At 50.0% G+C, this 24,062-nt stretch overlaps 1 long non-coding RNA gene and 1 pseudogene across 1 annotated transcript in view; one reads left to right on the top strand and one right to left on the bottom strand.

Moving 5' to 3' along the window:
• Positions 1–24,062, top strand: part of LOC118155381 (uncharacterized) — an 87,970-nt gene that overhangs the window by 37,767 nt on the left and 26,141 nt on the right. The window lies entirely within an intron of this gene.
• LOC108592734 (small nuclear ribonucleoprotein G pseudogene) lies at positions 7,860–8,091 on the bottom strand (annotated as a pseudogene).

Below are 24,062 nucleotides of genomic sequence, written 5' to 3' on the forward strand. Positions count from 1 at the left end.
ACATGCAAGGATACACAAAGGCTCAAAATAAAGGGATGGAGGAAGATGTACCAAGCTAATGGAAAGCAAAAAAAAGCAGGAGTTGCAATTCTCATCTCTGATAAAATAGACTTTAAAGCAACAAAGATCAAAAGAGACAAAGAAGGCCATTACATAATGGTAAAAGGATCGATACAACAAGAAGAGCTAACGATCCTAAACATATATGGACCCAACACAGGAGCACCCAGATACATAAGGCAAGTTCTTAATGACTTACAGAAGGACTTAGACTCCCACACAATAATAGTGGGAGACTTTAACACTCCACTGTCAATACTAGACAGATCAACCAGACAGAAAATCAACAAGGATACCCAGGGCTTGAACTCAGACCTGGAGCAAGCAAACCTGGTGGACATTTACAGAACTCTCCACCCCAAATCCACAGAATACACATTCTTCTCAGCACCACATCACACCTACTCTAAAATTGACCACATAATTGGAAGTAAAGCACTGCTCAACAAATGCAAAACAACTGAAATCATAACAAACAGCCTCTCAGACCATAGTGCAATCAAGTTAGAACTCAGAATTCAGAAACCGACCCAGAACCGCACAGCTTCATGGAAACTGAACAACTGGCTCTTGAATGTTGACTGGGTAAACAACGAAATGAAGGCAGAAATAAAGAAGTTCTTCGAAACCAATGAGAACGAAGACACAACGTGCCAGAACCTCTGGGACACATTTAAAGCAGTCTCTAGAGGAAAGTATATAGCAATAAGTGCCCATATGAGGAGAATGGAGAGATCCAAAATTGACACCCTATCGTCAAAATTGAAAGAGCTAGAGGAGCAAGATCAAAAAAACTCAAAACCCAGCAGAAGACAAGAAATTACTAAGATCAGAGCTGAGCTGAAGGAGATTGAGACACGAAAAACCCTTCAAAAAATCAATAAATCCAAGAGCTGGTTTTTTGAAAAGATCAACAAAATAGACAGACCACTAGCCAGATTGATTAAAAAGAAAAGAGAGAACAACCAAATAGATGCAATAAAAAATGATAAAGGGGGAATCACCACAGATTCCACAGAAATTCAAACCATCATCAGAGAATATTACAAACAACTCTATGCACATAAACTAGTAAACCTGGAAGAAATGGATAAATTCCTGGACTCCTGTGTCCTCCCAAGCCTAAACCAGGAGGAAGCTGAAACTATGAATAGACCAATAACAAGGTCTGAAGTTGAGGCAGCAATTAAGAGCCTACCTCACAAAAAAAGCCCAGGTCCAGATGGGTTCACAGCCGAATTCTACCAGACACACAAGGAGGAGCTGGTACCATTCCTTCTAAAACTATTTCAAACAATCCAAAAAGAGGGAATCCTTCCCAAATCATTTTATGAGACCAACATCATCCTGATACCAAAACCCGGCAGAGACCCAACGAGAAAAGAAAACTTCAGGCCAATATCCATGATGAACATAGATGCAAAAATCTTCAATAAAATATTGGCAAGCCGATTGCAACAGCAAATCAAAAAACTTATTCATCATGATCAAGTAGGATTCATCCCAGGGATGCAAGGCTGGTTCAACATACACAAGTCTATCAACGTAATTCACCACATAAACAGAACCAAAAATAAAAACCACATGATTATCTCAATTGACGCAGAGAAGGCATTTGACAAAATTCAACAGCCCTTTATGCTAAAAACCCTCAATAAACTCGGTATCGATGGAACATATCTCAAAGTAATAAAAGCTATTTATCACAAACCAACAGCCAATATCATACTGAATGGGCAAAAACTGGAAGCATTCCCTTTGAAATCTGGCACTAGACAAGGATGCCCTCTCTCACCACTCCTATTCAATATAGTACTGGAAGTTCTAGCCAGAGCAATCAGGCAAGAAAAAGAAATAAAGGGTATTCAAATAGGAAAGGTGGAAGCCAAATTGTCTCTATTTGCAGACGACATGATAGTATACCTAGAAGACCCCATCGCCTCAGCCCAAAAACTCCTGAAACTGATAAACAACTTCAGCAAAGTCTCAGGATATAAAATCAATGTGCAAAAATCACAAGCATTCGTCTACACCAATAACAGACTTAAAGAAAGCCAAATCAAGAGCGAACTGCCATTCGCAATTGCTACAAAAAGAATAAAATACCTTGGAATACAACTCACAAGGAACGTAAGGGACCTCTTCAAGGAGAACTACAAACCACTGCTCAACGAAATCAGAGAGGACACAAACAGATGGAGAAACATTCCATGTTCATGGTTAGGAAGAATTAATATCGTGAAAATGGCTATACTGCCCAAAGTAATTTACAGAATCAACGCTATCCCCATCAAGCTACCATTGACTTTCTTCACAGAACTGGAAAAAACCACCATGAACTTCATATGGAACCAAAAGAGAGCCCGCATAGCCAAGTCAATTCTAAGCAAAAAGAACACAGCGGGGGGCATCACACTACCGAATTTCAAACTATACTACAAGGCTACAGTAATCAAAACAGCATGGTACTGGTACCAAAACAGAGATATAGACCAATGGAACAAAACAGAGGCACCGGAGGCAACACAACATACATACAACTATACAATCTTTGATAAACCTGACAAAAACAAGCAATGGGGCAAGGATTCCATGTTTAACAAATGGTGTTGGGAAAACTGGCTAGCCATGTGCAGAAAGCAGAAACTGGACCCCTTCCTGACACCTTACACTAAAATTAACTCCAGATGGATTAAAGACTTAAACATAAGACCTGGCACCATAAAAACCCTAGAAGGAAATCTAGGCAAAACTATCCAGGACATAGGAGTAGGCAAGGACTTCATGAACAAAACACCAAGAGCATTGGCAACAAAAGCCGAAATAGACAAATGGGACCTAATGAAACTCCACAGCTTCTGCACGGCAAAAGAAACAGTCACTAGAGTGGATCGGCAACCAACAGAATGGGAAAAAATTTTCGCAGTCTACCCATCTGACAAAGGGCTGATATCCAGAATTTACAAACAACTCAAGCAGATGTACAGGAAAAAAACAAACAAGCCCATTCAAAAGTGGGCAAAGGATATGAACAGATACTTTACGAAAGAAGACATATATGAGGCCAACAATCATATGAAAAAATGCTCATCGTCACTGGTCATCAGAGAGATGCAAATCAAAACCACATTGAGATACCATCTCACGCCAGTTAGAATGGCGATCATTAAAAAATCTGGAGACAACAGATGCTGGAGAGGATGTGGAGAAAAAGGAACACTTTTACACTGTTGGTGGGAGTGTAAATTAGTTCAACCATTGTGGAAGACAGTGTGGCGATTCCTCAAGGCCTTAGAAATAGAAATTCCATTTGACCCAGCAATCCCATTACTGGGTATATATCCAAAAGACTATAAATCGTTCTACTATAAGGACACATGTACACGAATGTTCATTGCAGCACTGTTTACAATAGCAAAGACCTGGAATCAACCCAAATGCCCATTGATAATAGACTGGATTGGAAAAATGTGGCACATATACACCATGGAATATTATGCAGCAATCAGAAATGATGAGTTCGTGTCGTTTGTAGGGACATGGATGAATCTGGAAAACATCATCCTCAGCAAACTGACACAAGAACAGAAAATGAAACACCGCATATTCTCACTCATAGGTGGGTGATGAAAAATGAGAACACATGGACACAGAAAGGGGAGTACTAAACACTGGGGTCTATTGGGGGGAAAAGGGGAGGGCCAGTGGGAGGGGGAGGTGGGGAGGGATAGCCTGGGGAGAAATGCCAAATGTGGGTGAAGGGGAGAAGAAAAGCAAAGCACACTGCCATGTGTGTACCTACGCAACTGTCTTGCATGCTCTGCTCATGTATCCCAAAACCTATAATCCAATAAAAAATTAAAAAAAAAAAAAAAAAGAAATAATAGAAATTGGGGGACAAATCTATGAAACTGAAAACAGATCATTAATAGAATCAATAAAGTAAAAAGTTCATTCTTGGAAAAGAGAAGCAAAATGAGTACATCCTCGGGCGGGGGGGTGGGGGGGGGAGAGAGAGAGAGAGAGAGAGAGAGAGAGAGAGAGAGAGAGAGAGAGAGAGAGAGACCAAATCCATCAATGTCAGTATCAAGCTCATAGACAGGAGGGAATACTGTGAATGACTCTATGTTCATAAGTTTGATAACTTCAGTGGAATGGGCCAGTGTCTTGAAAGACATAGGCTACTCAAACTCACTGAAGAAGAAACAGATAACCTGAATAACCATACATATATATATATATATATATATATATATATATGTGTGTGTGTGTGTGTGTGTGTGTGTAGCCTATATATATATATGCATATTCTATATATATGAAATATCAATGTAGTTCATCACCATAACACATTTAAAAAAAGATAATCTCGGGAGGCTGAGGCAGGAGAATTGCTTGAACCCAGGAGGTGAAGGTAGCAGTGAGCTGATGTTGTGCCACTGCACTCCAGCCTGGTGCCTGGTGATGGAGTGAGACTCTGTCTCAAAAAAAAAAAAAAAAAGATAATCTCAATAGCAATAATAAATCAGAAATTTAAATTAAAAAATACCATTGAGAATGGCATAAAATATGAAATACTCAGAACTACATCTAACAACAGAGTTACATAAATCTGGCAATGGAATACTACTCAGCAATAAAAATGAATGAACTCTTGATACATTTATCAACATGGCTAAATCTTCAAATAATTACACTGAGTGGAAGGGGCTGGATCAAAAAGCACACACTGTGTGAGTTAATATATATTAAAATCTAAAATTGTAATCAATCTATAGTGACGGAAACAGATCAGTGCTTGTTTGGGGATGGAGAATGGGAAGGAAGAATTACAAAGGGACAGGAGGAAGCTATCGGTGGTGATGGATGCCTTCTTTCTGTTGATTGTGGTGATGGTTTCATGGGTGTGTACCTATGTGAACACTTATCCAATTCTATACTTTAAATGTGTTCAGTTTATTGCATTTTAATTATACTTCAAAGCAGCTCTTTAAAGAAAGAATAAAAGCATTATTTCTCCTTCACTCCAAATCCACTTCTCAGATGAAACACTGCAATTAACAACAACAACAATAATAATAACAACAATAATAAACTTTCTTGCATCAGCCGTGACAAGCATTTTGGATATGTCAGATCAGTCAGTCCCCCATGAACCTCATGAGGTGGATATTGTTATTACTGTCATTTCAAGATGGGCAAACTGAGGCTCAGAGATATGGAGTAAGCTATCCAAGGCCACCCGATTAGTAACCATCACTGCAGAGATTCAAACCCAATTCTGTGTAATTCCAAAGTCCCTGCTCTTCATAATATGGCATGCATTTTAATGTATATTCTATGCTTTCTTTTTCTCCCTTCCTTCCTCCCTGCCTGCCTCCCAGCCTCCCTGCCTCCCTACCAGCCTGCCTGCCTGCCTCCCTGCCTGCCTGCCTGCCTGCCTGCCTGCCTGCCTCCCTGCCTGCCTGCCTCCCTGCCTCCCTGCCTGCCTGCCTCCCTGCCTGCCTGCCTCCCTGCCTCCCTGCCTGCCTGCCTCCCTGCCTCCCTGCCTGCCTGCCTGCCTGCCTCCCTGCCTGCCTGCCTGCCTGCCTCCCTCTCTTCCTGCCTGCCTCCCTGCCTGCCTGCCTCCCTCCCTCCCTCCTTGCCTGCCTGCCTGCCTCCCTCCCTCCCTGCCTCCCTGCCTGCCTGCCTGCCTGCCTCCCTCCCTCCCTGCCTCCCTGCCTGCCTGCCTGCCCGCCTCCCTCCCTCCCTGCCTGCTTGCCTCCCTCCCTGCCTGCCTCCCTGCCTCCTGGCCTGCCTCCCTTCCTCCCTCCCTCCCTGCCTGCCTGCCTGCCTGTCTTCTTTCCTTCCTTTCTCTCTTCCCTTCCTTCTTTCTTTTCTTTTTAAAATGGCATCATGGCCTGGCACCATGGCTCGTGACTGTAATCTCAGCACTCTGGGAGGCCGAGGCAGGTGGATCACCTGAGGTCAGGAGTTTGAGACCAGCCTGACCAATATGGTGAAACCCCATCTCTACTAAAAATACAAAAATCAGCCGGGTGTGGTGATGTGCGCCTGTAGTCCCAGCTATTCGGGAGGCTGAGACAGGAGAATTGCTTGTACCTGGGAGGCAGGGGTTGCAGTGAGCCAATCATGCCACTGCACTCTGGCCTGGGTGTAGAGCGAGACTCAAGCTAAAAAAAAAAAAAGCATCATATAATATGCATTTTTTTCAAGTTGCTTTTCACTTGATCTTCCCAGTGGATCTTCTCCGTTCTATCACTGGCTGCCTAGAATTTGGTTGCCATAGGCACTGTCATGTATTTAGTTAGCTCCGTACAGATGAATTTTTAGGTTGTTTTGGATTTTCTGCTATGACAGCAATGTTACAATAAGCTTATCCAGTCACTTTTTCCCCATTTGTTTAAAATTATTTTTAATGACACAAGTGCTGCATGCAGACATGCTCATTGTCTTATAGTCACAAATTCAGATAAAGGAAGTCCTCCATTCTAACCCCCTCCACAGTCACCTCCAACTTTCAATCTCCCCACAGCACACGGTTATCAGAGTGGTGTGTGAGCCCTACAGACGCTATGAATATGCACTTCTGTACATACACGTATGCTTAGCTATGTATGTTTGCTCTGTGTGTTTTTAAAAACACAAAAGGTATTGATTGTGTTATATGAATTGTTTTGTATTTGGCTTTTTATCATTTAAAATTATAGATATCCTTCATTATATACAGAGCTTTCTCATTCTTTTTCATAAGGCATGTTCAATTGCTTGCATCTCTCTCCCTCCCTCCCTCCCCGTCTCTCTCCTTCCCTCCCTCGGTCTTTTTTCCTTCCGTCATCATTCCCCTACGAATAGAAATTTAGGTTGTTCCCATTTTTTCTCTCTATAAAAATATTGTAATAAACATTCTGTGCATGCCTCATTGTACTCACACGAGAGGTTTTCTGTAGTACTGGTAACCAGAAGTGTAATTGCAGAGTGGAGGGGTATGCAGGGCGGGTCTTGTTTGTGGCCACAGGAGGCTGTGGAAGACGTGGGTTACAGGTCCCAGGTGGCTGTTAGCAAGATGGGAGAGGATCTTCCATTTGTTCAATAGTTTACTTGCTGTGACAACGTATATTAAAATCTAGAAAATGTAACCAATCTACAGTGATGGAAACAGATCAGTGCTTGCTTGGGAATGGAGAACAGGTGAGAGGAATTACAAAGGTACAGGAAGAGCTTGGACAGCTCCTGGTGACACTGAGGTCCTGGCTAGGTAGCCCTTTGGGCAGAATGATCAGAACAGCCCTTCGGGTCTCCTATTGGCCCAGCTGCACACACCATTTGGTCCCCTCTCTCTTCTCTGTCCCACTGGTGATGACTAATCCAGACTGCCAGTGAACCCTATGGAAGGTCAGGAAAGGTGTGCAAGTGTTGAACAAAACGCTCTTGCTGAGAGAGCCTCTACGCCAGTGGATGTGCACCAGACAGGGCCCTGGCCCCGGGAGTCACAGCCCGGTGGGAGGGACACACTCGGGCCAGCTGCCTGGGACTGTAATGGTGGTGATGTGGGATGCTACTGCGACACAAAAGAGGGGCTTCTGATAGAAGAAGGTCGTGGATGGGGTTTTCGGGAGAGGGGGAGGGGGTTTCTGGGAGAGGTGGAGGCTGGGCTGAGTTTTTTTGTTTTTTGACTATCACAAAAGTTTATTTAACAAAAAGTCTAATATGAAACTATACGTGACCTAATTTTTATATCATAGTAAAACAGGCCCTATGGAGAGAGGACATGGGTTTCTCCACTGAACAGCCATTATTTATACTTGTTCCAAGGCTTCTAACACGATGATACTATTTCCTCGTATTACCACCATTCCAATATTTCTCTGTTGCCCACGAGTCACCATCTTTACACATTCGTCTATCACAAGATTCATAAAGTGATCAAATCCCTGCAATATTCCTTAGACATGTCTGCCACCACTTAATTTCAATGATAACTTCTTGTCCATGAATTTTTTTCAACTTGGGAGGGTGAGCTTTGCTCATGATGGCTACTCCACGGGCTCACAGAGCTGGGCCATCTTAAGGGATGAATAGGAATTGACCAGGTGAAACAGACTTTAGGTGTGTGAGCATGTGCGTGGGTGTATAAAATGTCTACTTCTTGATCTCCCCTCCCCTTTTCTAGTACCAGCACCTTCTTACCCTTTGTGAGAACTTCTCAATGGCTCCATGTGATTCTGGGAGCTCTCAATTCCTTAACCTCTTCTCCCGGGAGCCGGTCCAGGATAGGGACATGATCCAGGCTTGGCAAGTCAGAGTCACACTCTGGGCCACAGGGATTGGCTTAGAGATGGGCCAATCAGAGCCCTCCCTGGGACTTCCACTGCAGATAGTGGGAGGGACTCTTGGCTTTGGGGTCACGGAGCTGGAAGCAGCTGCTTGGGACCCCCTTCCTTGTCCTCACAGGGTGTGGTGAGAGAAATGGAGGCTGCTTTGCAGATTGAGGCAGAGACAGATGAAAGACAGGCAGAGAAAGAATCCTTGGGGGCCAAGGAGAGTTCCATTCCTGTAGCTCTGTCTTCTGTTTAGAGAGCTCCCGTTGTCTCTTCCCCAGCCCTGGGGGCCTGTCATGGAAAAACTCCAACCTTGCAGATGATGGCAAGGAGCAGTCCCACTACATGCCACAGACGCCTAAAGCCGACTTGACTATGTAGATGGGAGTGCAGCAGTTTCTCACCTACACGCAGCAGGCAGCAGGCCCATTAGTGCAGTTGCACGGATTCCCTGCCCCAAGTCCCATGGGTCAAAGGGATAGACTCTGGTGGATGCTGTGCACATGGGGGTCCTGCTGGAGCTGAGGAACCGGGGGTAAGGGTCTGGTACTTTTTGAGCAAGCAGCAAACATTGTAACAGGTACTAAGCAAGTGTGTTTCCTTCCTGGAAGGAACGGGAAGCTACCACTGACAGGTACCACAGTCCCCTCTTGGTGGGCAGATGGAGACTGTGTTTTGAGCCCACTGGGTTATGGTGACAGAATCACTGTGCCCAGCCCAGCGATGGATCCTAGTGGTGATGTCGGCTACCTGTTCCACCCGGTCTCCTGTGAGTAAGGCACCCACACAGATTTGCAAATGTCCCGATGGGCTGCTGCCATGGCTTTTCAGAGGTCACAGCTCCACAGAAAGGTGTCCTTAATATACCAGTGAACCATCACGCATGTTATTATTGCCATTTCAAGACAGGCAAACTGAGGCTCCTCTTTACAACTGTCAGTCAAGTGGTTTGGGCAGCTGACCAGATACCTGGATCACTGGCCATTTTCAAGAGCTGATGAAAACAGAACATGTCTGGTCCTTAGGAGTCCCGTCTAAGACAAGAATGGCAACTTTCAACTGGGCCCACTGTGCTCACTGACCCTTCCTGAAGTGGGAGTTTCTGAGTTGTTCAGGCCGGACAGCTGCCCGGTGGACACCATGAGTTTATAGTTTGGCTGCGCTGCCAGTAAACCGAGCCCGAGAACTCTCAGGACCTCCCTGGAATTAAGACCAATATTTCTAGGTAGTGAAAGACCATCCCTGTGGGTAACTGAGGGGAGGTGACAGGACACCTAATGGTATGGTTGTATCCTTTTTGAATTACGGGGACGCGGTTGTGCAGCTAGAGTTGCTTTCCCCTTGAACCTTCTGTTCCATTTACTAAGAGAATGCTCTTGTGCCCCTAATGCCACAGCCTGGATCTGAGTGGACTAGCCTGAGGTGGAAGTATCTGCTCTGGCGTTACCTGGGGCGTCTGAATGAGGTATGTGGTCTCCACAAGCACCCATGGCAGGCTTAGCTGTTTACCCAGTGGAGTGTAGCAGGGGACCTCGTTGGGGATGCAGGGATCCCCAAACCCCAAGAAGCGCCTGCAGGTTAAGACATCTTCCATTCACCACAGGCTCCAACCAGCCACAGATCTGGAGTTAGGGTCCTTGGGCTTCTGGGTTCCAAGGGTAGGGCTGTTTCTCAGTACCACCTGCTGCTCAGGCCCCAGGTGCTCTTAACAGGTTTTCTGGTCAATGTATACATAAGGCTCAAGGGAACACCTAGCAGAGGCTCATACTGTTTTCAGTACCCAAACAGCACAGCTAAGTGCTGGGTCTTTTGTTGTTGTTGTTAGCTGGGTGGGATGGAGGACCAGGTGGGAAACTTCTTTCCCATTTCAGGGTCTATCTTTGTGCTGTAGCCTGCATTGCCCCAGAATTCGGCTTGGTGGTTGATCCCTGTAAGCAAGTCTAACCCCTCTTTGTACAGATAAGAAACCCAAGGCTCAGAGACATCAGTAACTTGCTTAGGGTTGCATAGCAAGTGTGGGGCAGGGTTGGGATTTGAACCCAGGTCCATAGGGTTCCTCAGTCCGGGCCTTTCCCCTGTCCTGCACGGTTGCTGGGCTTTCCCCACTATTATCCACCAACCTTGTCTGGGGAGAGCTAGGAGACAAGTCCTGAATTAGGCAGGGCCAGACGCCAACTCTGGAATTCAACTTCTCAGCCAGGCCTTGGGATGCAGGAGTGGATGTCTGCACTTCTGCCTCTGAACCCTCTTGCTTCTCACCGCCCCCCGCACTGCCCTAGGCCAGGGCCTGTCAGTGCTCACCTGGGCCATTGCGACGGCCTCCTGAGTGCCCATCCCTTACCCTGCACCTCCAGTCTCTCCTGGATTCCCCTTCACAATTCTCAGTTGTGTGGTTTGGGTGGGATGGCCTGTTCCAACTCACAGCTCCAGGGTGGGCCCTGATTGGTCTGAGCCAGATAGCCACTGGGCACAGTGACTGGCTGGGTTTGACATGTAATTGAATCAGAACCAATGAGATGTGGAGATGTCTGCTCCAACTTCAGGGAAACGACTTGTTATTTTTCCCTTCAGCTATGGTTAGAGACTCTCTTCCTCTCTGAATGGTGTGATGTGAGGAGGTGAGACGGAGAGAATGTGGGTCATTGGAGCTGAGGGTGGAGTGGGGTGGGGAGGTGGGGGTGGAAAGGGATGAGAGAGGGAAGGGTGCTATCCTGGGGACCCTGAGGATGAAACTGGCAACTCAGAAGGCAGAGCAGGGAAATGGTGAGAGCCTGTGTCTAGATGGACATCATTTGAGCAGCTAGATCAAGCCACACCTGAAGTTGTTCATGAGTCTGTATCTCCATAGACAACAAAACTGGGCAATTTGAGGAGAGTTTGATAAATGAACAATTTATAAAAGGTGAGGGCAGGGTGAAGGGGAGACTCCAGGGATAGTTCAGCACCTCTGGGAAACTAACGAAGGAGTCATTACTACCCTGGAGCCTGAAAAGGGTGAGGAGAGTGAGCAATTATCAGAGCCTGGAGACAGGGGGCTGCGGGGAGAGGGCTGCCCTGTTGGAGCTGTGAGCCTGGGTCACTGACTCTGGTAGCCCTTTCGGGGAGACAGGCAGTAAATGCCTTAGCTGCACACTCCTCCCTCCCTCCTGTGTCTTGGGGGTGCTCCCCACTGGCAGCTAGACAGACGGTAGGTGCAGTCCACACAGGTCATCTTTCTGGAGCATGGAGCAGGGTGAGCTGGGTCCCGATGCACACATGGAAGGTGTCCAGAGCTTAACTCTGGACCTCTCAGTTTCATGACCCAGTAAGCTCCCTTGGCCTTCGAGCTGGAGTGAGTGGACTTCTTACTGCTGCACGGAGGACTAACTGATACGTGCACCAGGCAGGGTCCCCCCAGTCCCTGCCTCCCCTGCCCTGCCTTTGCTTGTGCTTACCCTCAGCCTGGAATCACCTTCCTTTGCTGCTAGAAATCTCTCTGACCAACGGCATCCTCCTGCTAAAGGATGACCTGACCCCACAGCTAAAGTGAAAAAGGCAGCAGAGAACAATTAAAATACATTGAAGAGACCTGGGCTCAACTCCTCGTTCCACGACTTAACTTGTGAATCCTTGGGCAAGTTACCTACGCTTTGTGAGCCTTGGTTTCCTCCTTCATCCCCTGCCAGATTTCACCCCTTGTCCCCCATGAGCTTGACCCTCTGCTTAGCTAGGTGTCTGGGAGCAACTCTGATCTACCTCTGCCTCTAGCCAGCTGTGTGTCCTTGGGCAGGTCTCTCACCCTCTCTGGGTCTCAGCTTCCCCATTGTAAATCAAGGCTTTGATTGAATTCTCTGACTCGCGATTGCTCAGGCTTCCTCCCACCCTGAGGAGGGGAGGCTACCACTGGAGCAGCTTGGCAGCATTGGAAAGCCTGGCACGTCCACTGTGTGTGTTTAATTACTTTGGCAACTGTTTACTGCCTCCTCGATTTTCTGAGCAAACGGCCCCATTATTTGGAGTGATTTACTGGCACTAGCTTTGCCTGTGAGGAGTGGAAGCTCTAGACGTGCCCCCGCCTCAGCCCCCACATGCTGGATGTGCTCACACAGCCGGGCCTTCTGAGAGGGCTGAGGGACTCTGGAGCAGAGTGCCAGCCTTCCCAGGTGTCTTGGTTCCTGGGCCCCGCAACCCACCCCCCATCTCTGCAGGGTCTGAGGCTCTGCTGCCTGCTGGTTAGAGCACAGACTCCGCGACACAATGGGTCATGGGTTCAGGCCTCAGCTCTGTGACCTCAGGCAAGCTCCCTCTGCTCCATGAGCCTCGGTTTTCTCATTTGAGCAATGGGAATTGCAACTTTCCCAGTTCCCCTTCTCTTCAAGGCACCTGCTCCCCAATCCCTTCCACATGGCAATAGTGGGGGCTCTCCAAGGTCTTCCTTGACCTCGTTCCCTCTCCTGCTCACTATAATTTAGTCTGAATTTGGTGCCTGGCTAATGAAGGGCTGATCCTGGTCCCCCAGCTTGCAGACCCCTGAGAGCTAAGACTGAGGTGAACCCCCACTCCACATGCTGCTGGTGGTAGATTCCTGCCATGGTCTGAACGTTTGTGGTCCCCAGAATTCCTATGTGAACTATAATCTCCAGTGCAGTAGTATTAAGAGATGGGGCCTTAGGCAGTGATTAGGTGAGCCCTTGTAGATATGATTAGTGCCTTTATATAAAAGAGGCGTGAGGGAGTATTTGTCCATCTGCCTTGTGAGGATGTACCAGACATCGAATCACCAGAGCCTTTATCTTGGACTATCCAGCCTCTAGAACGGTGATGAATGCTCTTTTGTCACAAATTACCCAGTCAAAGGAATTTGGTTGTAGCAGCCCAAATAGACTAAGACAACCCCCAATAGGCTTCTGTCCCCAGGTGGGGCTGTGCTGGAGGGGTCTGCCTCACCCCAACATGGCAGCTTCCCAGCAGAGCCTGAGGCGGCCCTTCCTTAACATGTCTTAACCCCACGACATCCCCCAGCTCAGCTTTTTGTTTTTACCTTTTTCCCTCCCTCCTTCCTCCTGTGTTGTCCCTGAGCTGCACCCACCCTCCAGATGTCCTTGCATTTGGCACTTCCATTCCAGTTCTACCATCCATGCAGTGTGACAACCCAACCCTGCCTTAGGCCCACTTCCAGCCACACCTCACCAGGTGCTCAGCAGGGTCCTGTTCATCGTGTAGGAGGGCCCACCATCACAGAAGGCTCTGGGGCAGGGACCGGAAAGCAGACTATAGACGTAACACCAGGGAGGGAAGTATCTGACTTCCGTTCCCTGACACTGGGGGCCAAGACTATCCAGGCAGCTGCAAGGGCCGTGGAGTCTTCATGCTCCTGCTGTCTTCTGCACGAGGCCAGCCCAGATTGCCACTCCCTCATGCAGGTTCTCAGGCTTGTCCCTGAACCTCTCTCTCTTCATGAACACACACCCTGCTCCCACAGGCTTGCCGAGTGCTTCCTTAGGTTGGTAGATGTTAGTGCACGGCCACAAGTTCCCCCCATCCTGATGTGCATGCCCTTTGAAGCAGGACTTGGTTGCTTGTCTTATAAAGAGACAGAGTCTACTTCCCCTTACCTTGAATGTGGGCAGGTCCATGGCTTGCTTTTGCTGTAGAATTCAGGGAAGAGATTTTATGTGACTTCTGGGAGATGGCCTCAGGGGCCTGGCAGCCTCTGTTTCTGCCCTCTTGGAATGCTGCCCTGAGACCACCACTTAAGGAAGCCGGCCTGGCCTGCTGGAGATTAGTGGGAGCATGGATTGCTGAGGCTTCCTGGCCAACAGCCAACCGCTGTCCATGTGAGAGAGGTCCAACTGGGCTTTCCAGGCTAGATGGAATGCAGCACAGGAAGACGTCTAGGTGAGACCAGCAGGGACCTGCTTGGCCGACCACAGCATTGTGAGAAACAGTGCATTGCTGTTTGTAGGAACTAGAAAAGTTCCTCTTTAGACTTTGCTGTCTTGTTAAAGAATAAACCATTCTTGCTTTTTGCTAATAACTCTTTGTTAAGCCCTATTCTGTGTAGCTGTTAAACATGCTTATAGGCACATGGTACATTCTGTGTCCTGGTACTTTAACTGAAATATCTGTGCTAAATGTGCTCACAGGCATGTCCCAGCTTGAAGCCTATGCCTCTTCCTTATTTGGACTTCTCTGATGCTTTCACCTGTTTTAACAACTTTTTAAGTTATTAGCCAATCAAGTTTTAGTTTAGATTGCAAAGTCCGCCTCCAACCAACGAGATCAAACACAGCGGTAAGAACAACCGCAAACGCCCAAGAAATAGGCATGTCTGCAATTCCCTTGTTTGTTGCACTCTCACGGCAAAGTGGCTGGCAAAAATCCTCTTCTGGCAGGAAGTAAAAATTGCTTTACCGAGAGATCCTTTGTCTCAGTGCTAATTTTTCTTTGAAGCACCAAGCATGTTTCCAGCACTGTTGTTTTTCAGTTTCTAAGTTTTGGGGTGATTTGCGTTGCACAGCAAAGGGATTGGTGAGCTTTCCAAAGAGAAGCAAACAGCCTTCCTGAGAATCTCAAGATGGAGGTGCAGAGTCAAAGCACTTTGGATGGTTTTGGATGGTTGGATAGCGTCCTTTGGTTGGTATTCTGGCTGCCCATTAGTGGTAGGAAATAATAGCTGGAGTCTATGGGTCAGGAATTTGGAAAAGCACACTGGGGATGGTTTGATCTCCATTCCACAATGTCTGGGGCCTTAGCTGGAATTCAAATCTGGCCAGATTTGAATGGCGGGGAATGACCTGAACAGCTGGGTGCTGAAAGCACACCGATAATTCCTCCTTCATGTGTCTGATGGCTGAGCCGGGATGGGTTTGAAGGCTGCACTTGGCTGAGGATGTCAACCTGAGTTCTACCTGCAGCCTTTCCACGTAGCTTGGCCTTCCTCACTGCATGGCAGCCTTGGGGTAGTCGGACTTCTCACATGGCAGCTTTTGGGAACTCACCCTGTAAGTGATACAGCTTCCGTCATATGCCATTGGTCAAAGCAGTCACAACCCTCAGATATTCCAGGAGAAAGGGCATAGACTCCACTTCCCCAGGGGAGGAGAAATCAAAGCATTTGTGACAATGTTTTAACGTTGCCGCTGTTTGTAGTGGACAATACTGCAGAAACCTGGTCAAAGGTCACCCCCAATTCTAGGTGACATATCTAAGTCTGACCCGTCCCAGTCAATCACTCAGCAAAGGCACATGACCTGTTCTCTTCTGTTCTGGAACACAAGAAGGCAGGAGGCTGAAGCCCTGCAATGCTCGCAGTGATAGTCACCTCCTTCCTGTGACCCCAGGACTGTCCATTCTCCACCTGCACATAAAAGTTTTCTCCTCTTTATGAACAAGGGGAGCTTATGAGGATCACACTAGTTGGTCTGATTCAGAGCCAGCTTATCCTAAGGAAATCCTGGGTTCATGAGTCTACATTTGATGCAGTGAGAAAGCCTTATCTGCTAGACTGAAGGTTGGCCTGGGCAGCCTGACACACAGTGGAAGCCAGGTGGGACCCTCACGATCTCTGAGCTGATCTTTTTCCCTTTGATAGAGATTATCTCTGCCCAGGGGGAACAGGCTTCTAAGTAGGTGGAGAGGGCGGTGCTCCACAGAGCCTGCCCAGTTGAGTTTTCCCGCTGTCACCTGCTCTCTGTGTTCCCTGCTAGGCCTGGCCCAGAGAAACCCCCATCGTTCCCCACGACCCTATAGAGAAGCCGGATTTGAAGAGTTGCAGACTCAGGAGGTGGCCCCATCCTGGCCCAGAAAAAGCCTGCGGTTTAAGAGATTTTATGTTAGGGTGGATTTAACAACTGAGTTTCCAATTGATTTCTAGAGGAAAGTGAGGATGGATTTACAGTTCCTAAAATAGGTTTGCAGCCTTGACGTGAATCTGTATGAGGAAGCAGGGGGCAGGAAGTTGTTGATGTGACCTCTGACCCTGGGGAGGGAAGATAATGAGGGATTTATGATAAATCCATCTTCTTGGGGTTTATCGCTAGGCCCTTAGAGACATGACTTGGTGCAGACAAGTAGCTCTCCTAGTGCCACAGGGAGGAGCAGTGTGAGGAATGAACTCCAGGAAGTGAGCTTCCCCTGCTTTCTCCCACCCAGGCTCTCAGAAGACTGGCTCTGCCCTAAGCCCTCCAGCTTTTCAAAGGGTGGGAAGTCTGTGTAAAGTTCCGTGCAACTGTATAACTTGGGCGATCTCTGGAGACCTGGAGGCTGGCTGCCCTGCCTGACCCCCTGCAGGCCCCAGCTGGCCCCTCTGTCCCTGCAGTGCCTCCCCGCAGTGGGGTCATCCAGCCCCCTGCAGGCTTTGGGAACAAGGCAGGGAGGAGGGAACCACCTTCGCTGTGGGTTTGGGAACAGACGGCCCTGGGTTTGAGTTCTGTGGGATTCTTCCACTCACTGGCTGTGGGGCCTTGGGTAGTTCCATGCCTGGCCTCAGTCTCCTCACCTGCACAATGGGTGCAGTGAGGAGATTTCCCTCCGAGGTTGCGGCGGGATTCAATGAGTTGAGTGTGTGCCGGGAGCTGCACAGCACTTGGCTCGGGCGTGTGGGACGTGGAGCCTGGACAAAGACAGATCCGAGTTAGAGCCAACTCTGACAGCCGCTATCTGTGTGATCCCGGACACGTGCCTCAGCCTCCCAAGCCTCAGTTTGCCCCTCTGTGCAGTGGGAATAGAGTGGTTGTCGTGACAAAAGGGAAAATGAAGGCCAGGTGCTCAGTGCCATGATGGGCGTGTGGTCAGTCGTCTTTGAATGCTTTTGCTACCCCCTTCTCCTGGGCACTGCCTGGGCAGCAGGTGCCAGCCTGGCCCTGAGCCCGTGCGGACAATAATGAGGGACTCTGGGTTTCTGCCCATGTCTGTGCTGATAGAGCTGGGAAGATAAAGCAGCTTCCAGGACTGCGTGGTGGACAGCGGGTCAAAGCACCCGCTGAATCCTGGCCCAGCAACATCAGTGGCTGCGAGGACTCAAGGAGGCCACTTTCCCTCTCTGAGCCTCAGTCTCCTCATCTGTAAAATGGAGAGGATGATGAAGATCCCAGACATGACACACCCTAGATGCTTTCTCAGTGCAACCCTATGACAGCCATGCAAGGCAGGCATTCTGGCGGTCCCATTTCACAGGTGGGAAAACTGAGGCTTAAACAGGGGAAATTCCTTGCTCGAGGTCAGCTAGGACATGGCGGAGGTGGGATGTGAACCCAGGGATTCTGGCCCCAGGTGTGCACTCTTGCCTGCTCCTTGGGCTTGCTCTGAGGATCCCCTGAGATGAAGGCCGAGGAAGAGCTCTGCAGACTCTGAAGTGCTGCAGAAAGACCAGATGCAGTCCCTTCCACGGGGGACGGAATTCCAACCTGACAGGTGTGGCTGGGCTCTGCAGACCGTGAAGTGCTGTGATAACTGTGACCAACATTTCTTGAGCCTCACCTAAATGCTGGGCGTCATGGCAACACTTTACATTCAGCATTTTGTTAAATCTGCTGTGAGGTGGGAATCGTGAGTCCACCTCACAGATGAAGGAACTGAGGCTCAGACGGTAAAGCCCTTTGACCAGGGTCATGCAGCAAACTGGAATATCAGCACAGGTCTCTCTGACTCCAGATTCCAAATTCTTACCTGCAGAAACATTATTCTGTCCCTGTCCACTTTACTACTAAACTTTAGCACGTGGCTCAGGAAGTTCTGCTGTGCCCACCTGCCCTTGAGGTGAAGATGGGCTGAGGTCAGAGCTGGGTGACTGTGGGGCCTGGTGTAATCAGGGTGGACTTCCTGGAAGGGGTGGATTACATGCTGAGGGTGGAGGGATGGAAAGGGCTGATCGGCTTCTGAGACAGAGAAGGTATTAGGAGTCTGAGCTCTGACTCTGTGAGAAGCAAGGGTGTGGCCAGGTTTCGGGTCCAACCCAGGGCTCATTTTGGAATACAGGTGGGGTTTTCCAGAGTCACTCATGTGGCTAGAAAATGTCCAGACCTGGCTGCAGGCTCTGATGTCCCCCACTATCTTTTGTTGTCAGAGTAGCTGGTTTCTTCCGCTTGTTAAGAAGTTGCGTATTTTCTCATATTTCAGTGTCATGGTTTTATCAATTTGGTGTCTCAGACCCCATCATCAGGAGGTGAGTTGCGGCTTTCTCCTCTGCCGTTTACCCAGTTCTATTGACCTGTCCTTCCTCATTATTCAGCAAGTAATTCCTTCCATGAGCTCCCATTGATTTCTGGATTGAAATATTTCTTGATGCACTTTTAGATGAGAGTCCTGTCTCAAGTGCACTAGCATCAGGTCAGAGCATTGAGCTCTGAGCCTCTCTCATTGTAAAAACAGCATCGGTTCCCATTGGGAGGTTGGTGTGCTTTTCTTCCCGTCCTCACTGGAGCCGTCTGTGGACCATCCACCTGGGATCCTAACTATGATGACAATGTACCCTTCTCCTGGGGTCCTCACAGGGGACACATGTGCCCCTCTTCCTGGGACGCCTGTTTTCCTCCTCCTGGTCCTCACTGGGGACATCTGTGCCCCCTCCTCCTGGGGCCATCACTGAAGACATTTCAGCTGTCATGTAAGGAGCTTGAGCCCAGGGCCAGGCAGGTGGCAGCTGCTCCATAAATACCGGCTCCACACTATTCTTGAGGGGACTCCCCCAAGCTGGGTGTTAGGGCAGGTGTATCATGCAGGACCGGTCAGTATTGCCCTACACAGAGTCTCCCCACTTCCCTCCTGCAGTGTCACTGTCAGTGAGCATTCACTGAGCACCAACTGTATGCCAGGCCCTGGGTTCCCAGAAGGTTCTTCTGAATGAGGATTGGTCACGTTCCTTTCCTCCTGACCTTTCAGTGGCTTCTCCTTCCCTCCAGGATCAAGTGCAGACCCCCCACTGCCACCCCCAGGCCTGTGTGGGCCAGCCCTCGCCCTCCCTCCTCTCCCTGCTGTCTCTCCCATGGATACCCGAGCCCTTTCCTGCCACAGGGCCTTTGCCCATGCAGTTCCCTCCACCTGCAATGCCTTTTCCTGCTCTCCTCCACGTGGCCGGTCTCTGATCCTTATCAGCTTAGATGTGACCTCTCCCCCACCACTCCGCAGACTTGCTTCCCCTCACCCCAACTTCTTGGCGTCCCTCTGGTTTCTCTCGGCACCTTCTGGAATTCTTTCCTTGGGGGTTTACTGGATTCGACTGCTGCTCTCACTAGTCAGTGAGCTCCAGGCAGGCAGGGGCCTATGGTCCTGTTCCCGGGTGTTTCCAGGGCCCAGCACGCCCTGGCACATGGTCGGTGCCCGGCTCTGTTCCTTGTTGAGTGGCCGAGGAAACGCAGAGGGATGGGGCGCCCTGTGCTCCCCGGGGCAGCTGCATGTTGTCATGGAATGCACCTGTCTGGCCCCAGGTCTGGGTGAGTCAGAGGCTGGAGGTGGGGCCTGGGAGCTCCCCTGAGGCTCCTGTGACTGGTGGCATTGAGGGACCTGTCCCCCAGGGACCAGCCTCCATGGAGGTCTGGGGGCTGGACAGTCAGCCTCCCGCCCCCTTGCTTCTCACAGTGGTGCTCCCCTTCTCGGGTGATCCGGCTCCGTGCAGGGCATTGGCTGGGCCTGGGCTGTGCTGCAGTGACCAACGGCCCCATGCCCTCAGCACGGGAGCAGCCTCCCTGCCTCTGCCTGGCAGGTTCAGGGCGGGGCTCGGGGCTCTGCTCACTGCAGTCTCTCACCTCTCACCTGGCTGGGGCTTCCGTGGTCACACAGCAAAAGGAAGAAGACATCAACCCTGCCCTGGTCCTTTATTCCCCCATTGGAGGTGACACACACCGCCACCTCTCACAGCACAGCAGCCAGAACCAGTTATGTGGCCACATCTGCCTTCAGAGGTGGTGGGAGGGATGACCCTGCCATGTGTCAGGAATGAGGGAGCTGGTGATGTCGGGTGCAGCACTCAGGATGCCCACCTTTGTCCCCGGCTGGGCTGAGAGCCATCGAGGTCAGTGTCCCCCATGTTTGCAGCCCCATTGTGCCTGTTTGGGGCTGAGTGCAGATAGGAGAAAGCAAATGCCCATGCAGGACAAATGGACAAGGGCTTCCCCTGCCCTGTGCCAGGGGCCCAGGGGTGACAACACAGCTCTGGTGGGGGAGTGAGACCTGCGGGAGTCACCAGCCAGTGTCCTGAGGGCCAAGCTTTGGGGCAGTGAGTGTGGGTGGCCATGCCCTGACCTGGGGTCAGGCTCCCCAGGGCCAGCCTCTCCCCTAGTCTCACTCGCCCTCAGCTGCCCACGCTGTTGCTCCAGGTGAGACTTAGCTACGTCCCTCTCCCGACTCTTCCCTGTCCTCACTCTTGGCTCTGAGCCTTTGCCTCTGCTGTTCCCTCTGCCCATGCACAGCAGGGCCCAGGAGGACTGGGGAGCCAGGCCCCTTGCTCTGAAACCTGACCTGGTCAGTGACCGGATGATGAGCAGTTCCTAATCTCTCTGTGCCTCAGTCTCCTCATCTGTAAACTGGTGGTAGTGGTAGTGTCTGCCTCACTCCCATGGGGGCTACTGTGAGGATTTAATACAAGTAAACACTTAGAACACAGCTCAGCATGTGGCAGGTGACAGCAGGGAGCGATGGTCAGTCCCCACCCTCCAGGTCGGCCTAACGTCTCACCGTCAGGGCCCGGCATAGATGCCCCTCCCCGGACGGCGTCTGGTATCTCTGCATCCCCAGTGCCTGGCACATGGAGGCTCCAGCTGCCCCCAGAGGCCATTCACTGAGCCTGACACCCGCTTCCAGGGATTTGCCTCCCAGCCAGCACTGTGGGAAACCAGATGCCTGGGGTGAGTGGGCGCCCACCCCCACTGCCCGCATGGCCCCTTGGGGGCGTCTGGAGAAGGCTGGGACTGTCCTGCACTCGGAGCTTCCCCCTCCGTGTGGTGGGGCTGCAGCTCATCACACCAGCTTCTGTCACTCGTTTGGGCCATTTCTTCTCCTGTGGTTGGCACAGCACGAGTGTCTGGCACAGCTATTTTGGGCAACACCAGAAACATTTTGACACGGCCTAGGAAATAGACCCTTAGGTTTCCAGCAGTGCCAGGGAACTCAGTGATGTTTGAGACAGACACCCTGGCTGCGTCTCCGGGAGGGCTCAGCCTGTGCTAAGCCCGGAGCGGGGGGGACATAGGCATCGCTGGGCATGTGACTGGGCAATGAGACATGGGGCTTGTGCATTTTGACACGATGCTGTGTCTAATTGGCCGCCTCAGGTCTCTGGCTTTGCAAATGTCAGTAGGGCACCTTTAGCTACTTCAGGCGCTTAACCTCTTTGGACCTCAGTTAAGAGCTTTGGAGCCTAAACATAAATGTAAATCTCTGCTCAGCGGCCCATGAGCTGAAGGAACGATTGCTGGTGCCTGTCCTGTTGTGGACCAGGTGCTGAGCTGGGCTTGGGGACACAGGCATGGGCAGGACAAAGCCCCTACCTTTAAGCAACTCACAATCTGGTGTGGATCGGGGTGACAGAGGAGAGAGGGGGCCCCTGACCAAACCTGGCCAGTCAGGAAAGGCTTTCTAGAACTCGGGCCTCAGCGTACTGCTGCACAGGCTGTGCACTGCACAGCTCACACATGGACATGCCCTGAAGGATGCCCCCTAGAATATGCAGGCAGGAGCCTTTCCAGAGCTCATGCTACAGTGTTTTGAAGGATAAAGAACTGGTGCAGAGTGGTAACACCCACCACCACCACCACCACCACTTACCGACAACTTCTGCTGTGCCAGGCACTGCCTGTGCCATCTCACTTCATCCTGAGGCAGATTTCCCATTTCACAATGAGGACGCTGGGGTCAGAGAGGTCGAACAATTTGTCTGAGTCTACAGAGCAGGAAGCTGCAGAATTCGAACCTCGGCTGGTTGGGACAGAGACTCCCATGGAGCAGGTGAAATCTGATACATACACATGGTACACCATGGGTACACCATGTGGTGTATGTTGTGTTGTGTGTAGTATGCTGTGATATGGCATGTTGTGTGTGGTGTATGTTGTGTTGTGTATGGCATGCTGTTGGTATGGTATGCGGTGTGTGTATGGTGTGTGTTGTGTGGTGTGTGATATGCTGTGGTCTGGCACATTGCGTTTGCATGGTATGTGGTATAATATGTTGTATGTGCATGGTATGTGGTGTGATGTTCTGTGTGTGTATGGTGTGTGTTGTGTGGTGTGTGATATGCTGTGGTCTGGCACATTGCGTTTGCATGGTATGTGGTATAATATGTTGTATGTGCATGGTATGTGGTGTGATGTTCTGTGTGTGTATGGTGTGTGTTGTGTGGTGTGTGATATGCTGTGGTCTGGCACATTGCGTTTGCATGGTATGTGGTATAATATGTTGTATGTGCATGGTATGTGGTGTGATGTTTTGTGTGTGTATGGTGTGTGTTGTGTGGTGTGTGATATGCTGTGGTCTGGCACATTGCGTTTGCGTGGTATGTGGTATAATATGTTGTATGTGCATGGTATGTGGTGTGATGTTTTGTGTGTGTATGGTGTGTGTTGTGTGGTGTGTGATATGCTGTGGTCTGGCACATTGCGTTTGCGTGGTATGTGGTATAATATGTTGTATGTGCATGGTATGTGGTGTGATGTTTTGTGTGTGTATGGTGTGTGTTGTGTGGTGTGGTGTAGGATATGCTGTGGCATGACGTGTTGTGTGTCTATGGTGTGGGGTATGTTGTGTGGTGTGGCGTACTGTGGCATGTGATATGCTGTGGTGAGTCATGTTGTCTGTGCATGGTATGTGTTGTGTTGTGTGTGCTGTGTGGGATATGCTGTGGCATTGTGTGGCCTGTTGTGTGTGTGGTGTGGTGTGTGGTATGTTGTGTGGTGTGTGCTATGGTGTGTCATTGTGTGGCATGTTTTGTGTGTGTGTGTGCGCTGTGGTGTGGTGTGGTATGTACTGTGGTGCATACTATTGTGTGGCATGGTGTGGCCTGTTGTGTGTGTGTGCTGTGGTGTGGTATGTGCTGTGGTACGTGCTATGGTGTGACGTGGTGTGACCTGCTGTGTGTGTATGTTGTGTCGTGTTGCATGGTGTGTGCTGTGGTGTGGCATGGTGTGGCCTGTTTTTTTTTTGTGTGTGTGTGTGTGGTGTGTGTGTGTTTCTTTCACACAGTTGCTGGGTGCTGGGCAGTGGGTCCCCTCCCAGCGGCTCTGCCTGCTGTGCCCTACGTGGTTTTGGGTTGGCCTCCAGGGTGGGCCCAAACAGTGGCCAGGGATCTGGAGGCTCCAGGAGCCGCCTGTTGGAGACCCTGTCTCTGGGAACAGGAGATGCTGCCCTGGGGAACCAAGTGCCTGCCCCAGCCAATGGTGCTGCTGTGAGAGGGGTTTCCAGGGCCTTCCCTGAGGGCACTAAGTGGGATGGGGGGGGGTGTTGTGAGAAGGTTCTGAAAGGAGGGAGTGCATCCCGTTCATTCCACACCCTTGCCGCAGGTTCACTGGAGCCCTGCTGGGTGTACAGCACCTGGGAGTGCCTGTGGGGTTTCTGTGGCCCTGTTTGCCCAAAACCAATTCCTGACCTGGGAGGGTTTTGGGCACAGGCTTTCCCCAGGGCAAGTCAGGGGCAGCTCCAGGAGGCCAATGGAGCCTCCTGCCTCTGGCTGTGTCTCTCCCTGATTCCAGGCGATCAGGGCAGCAGGGCTGC

The sequence above is a fragment of the Callithrix jacchus genome, chromosome 7, assembly GCF_049354715.1.
Source record: "Callithrix jacchus isolate 240 chromosome 7, calJac240_pri, whole genome shotgun sequence".
In the NCBI taxonomy this organism is placed as follows: Eukaryota; Metazoa; Chordata; class Mammalia; order Primates; family Cebidae; genus Callithrix; species Callithrix jacchus.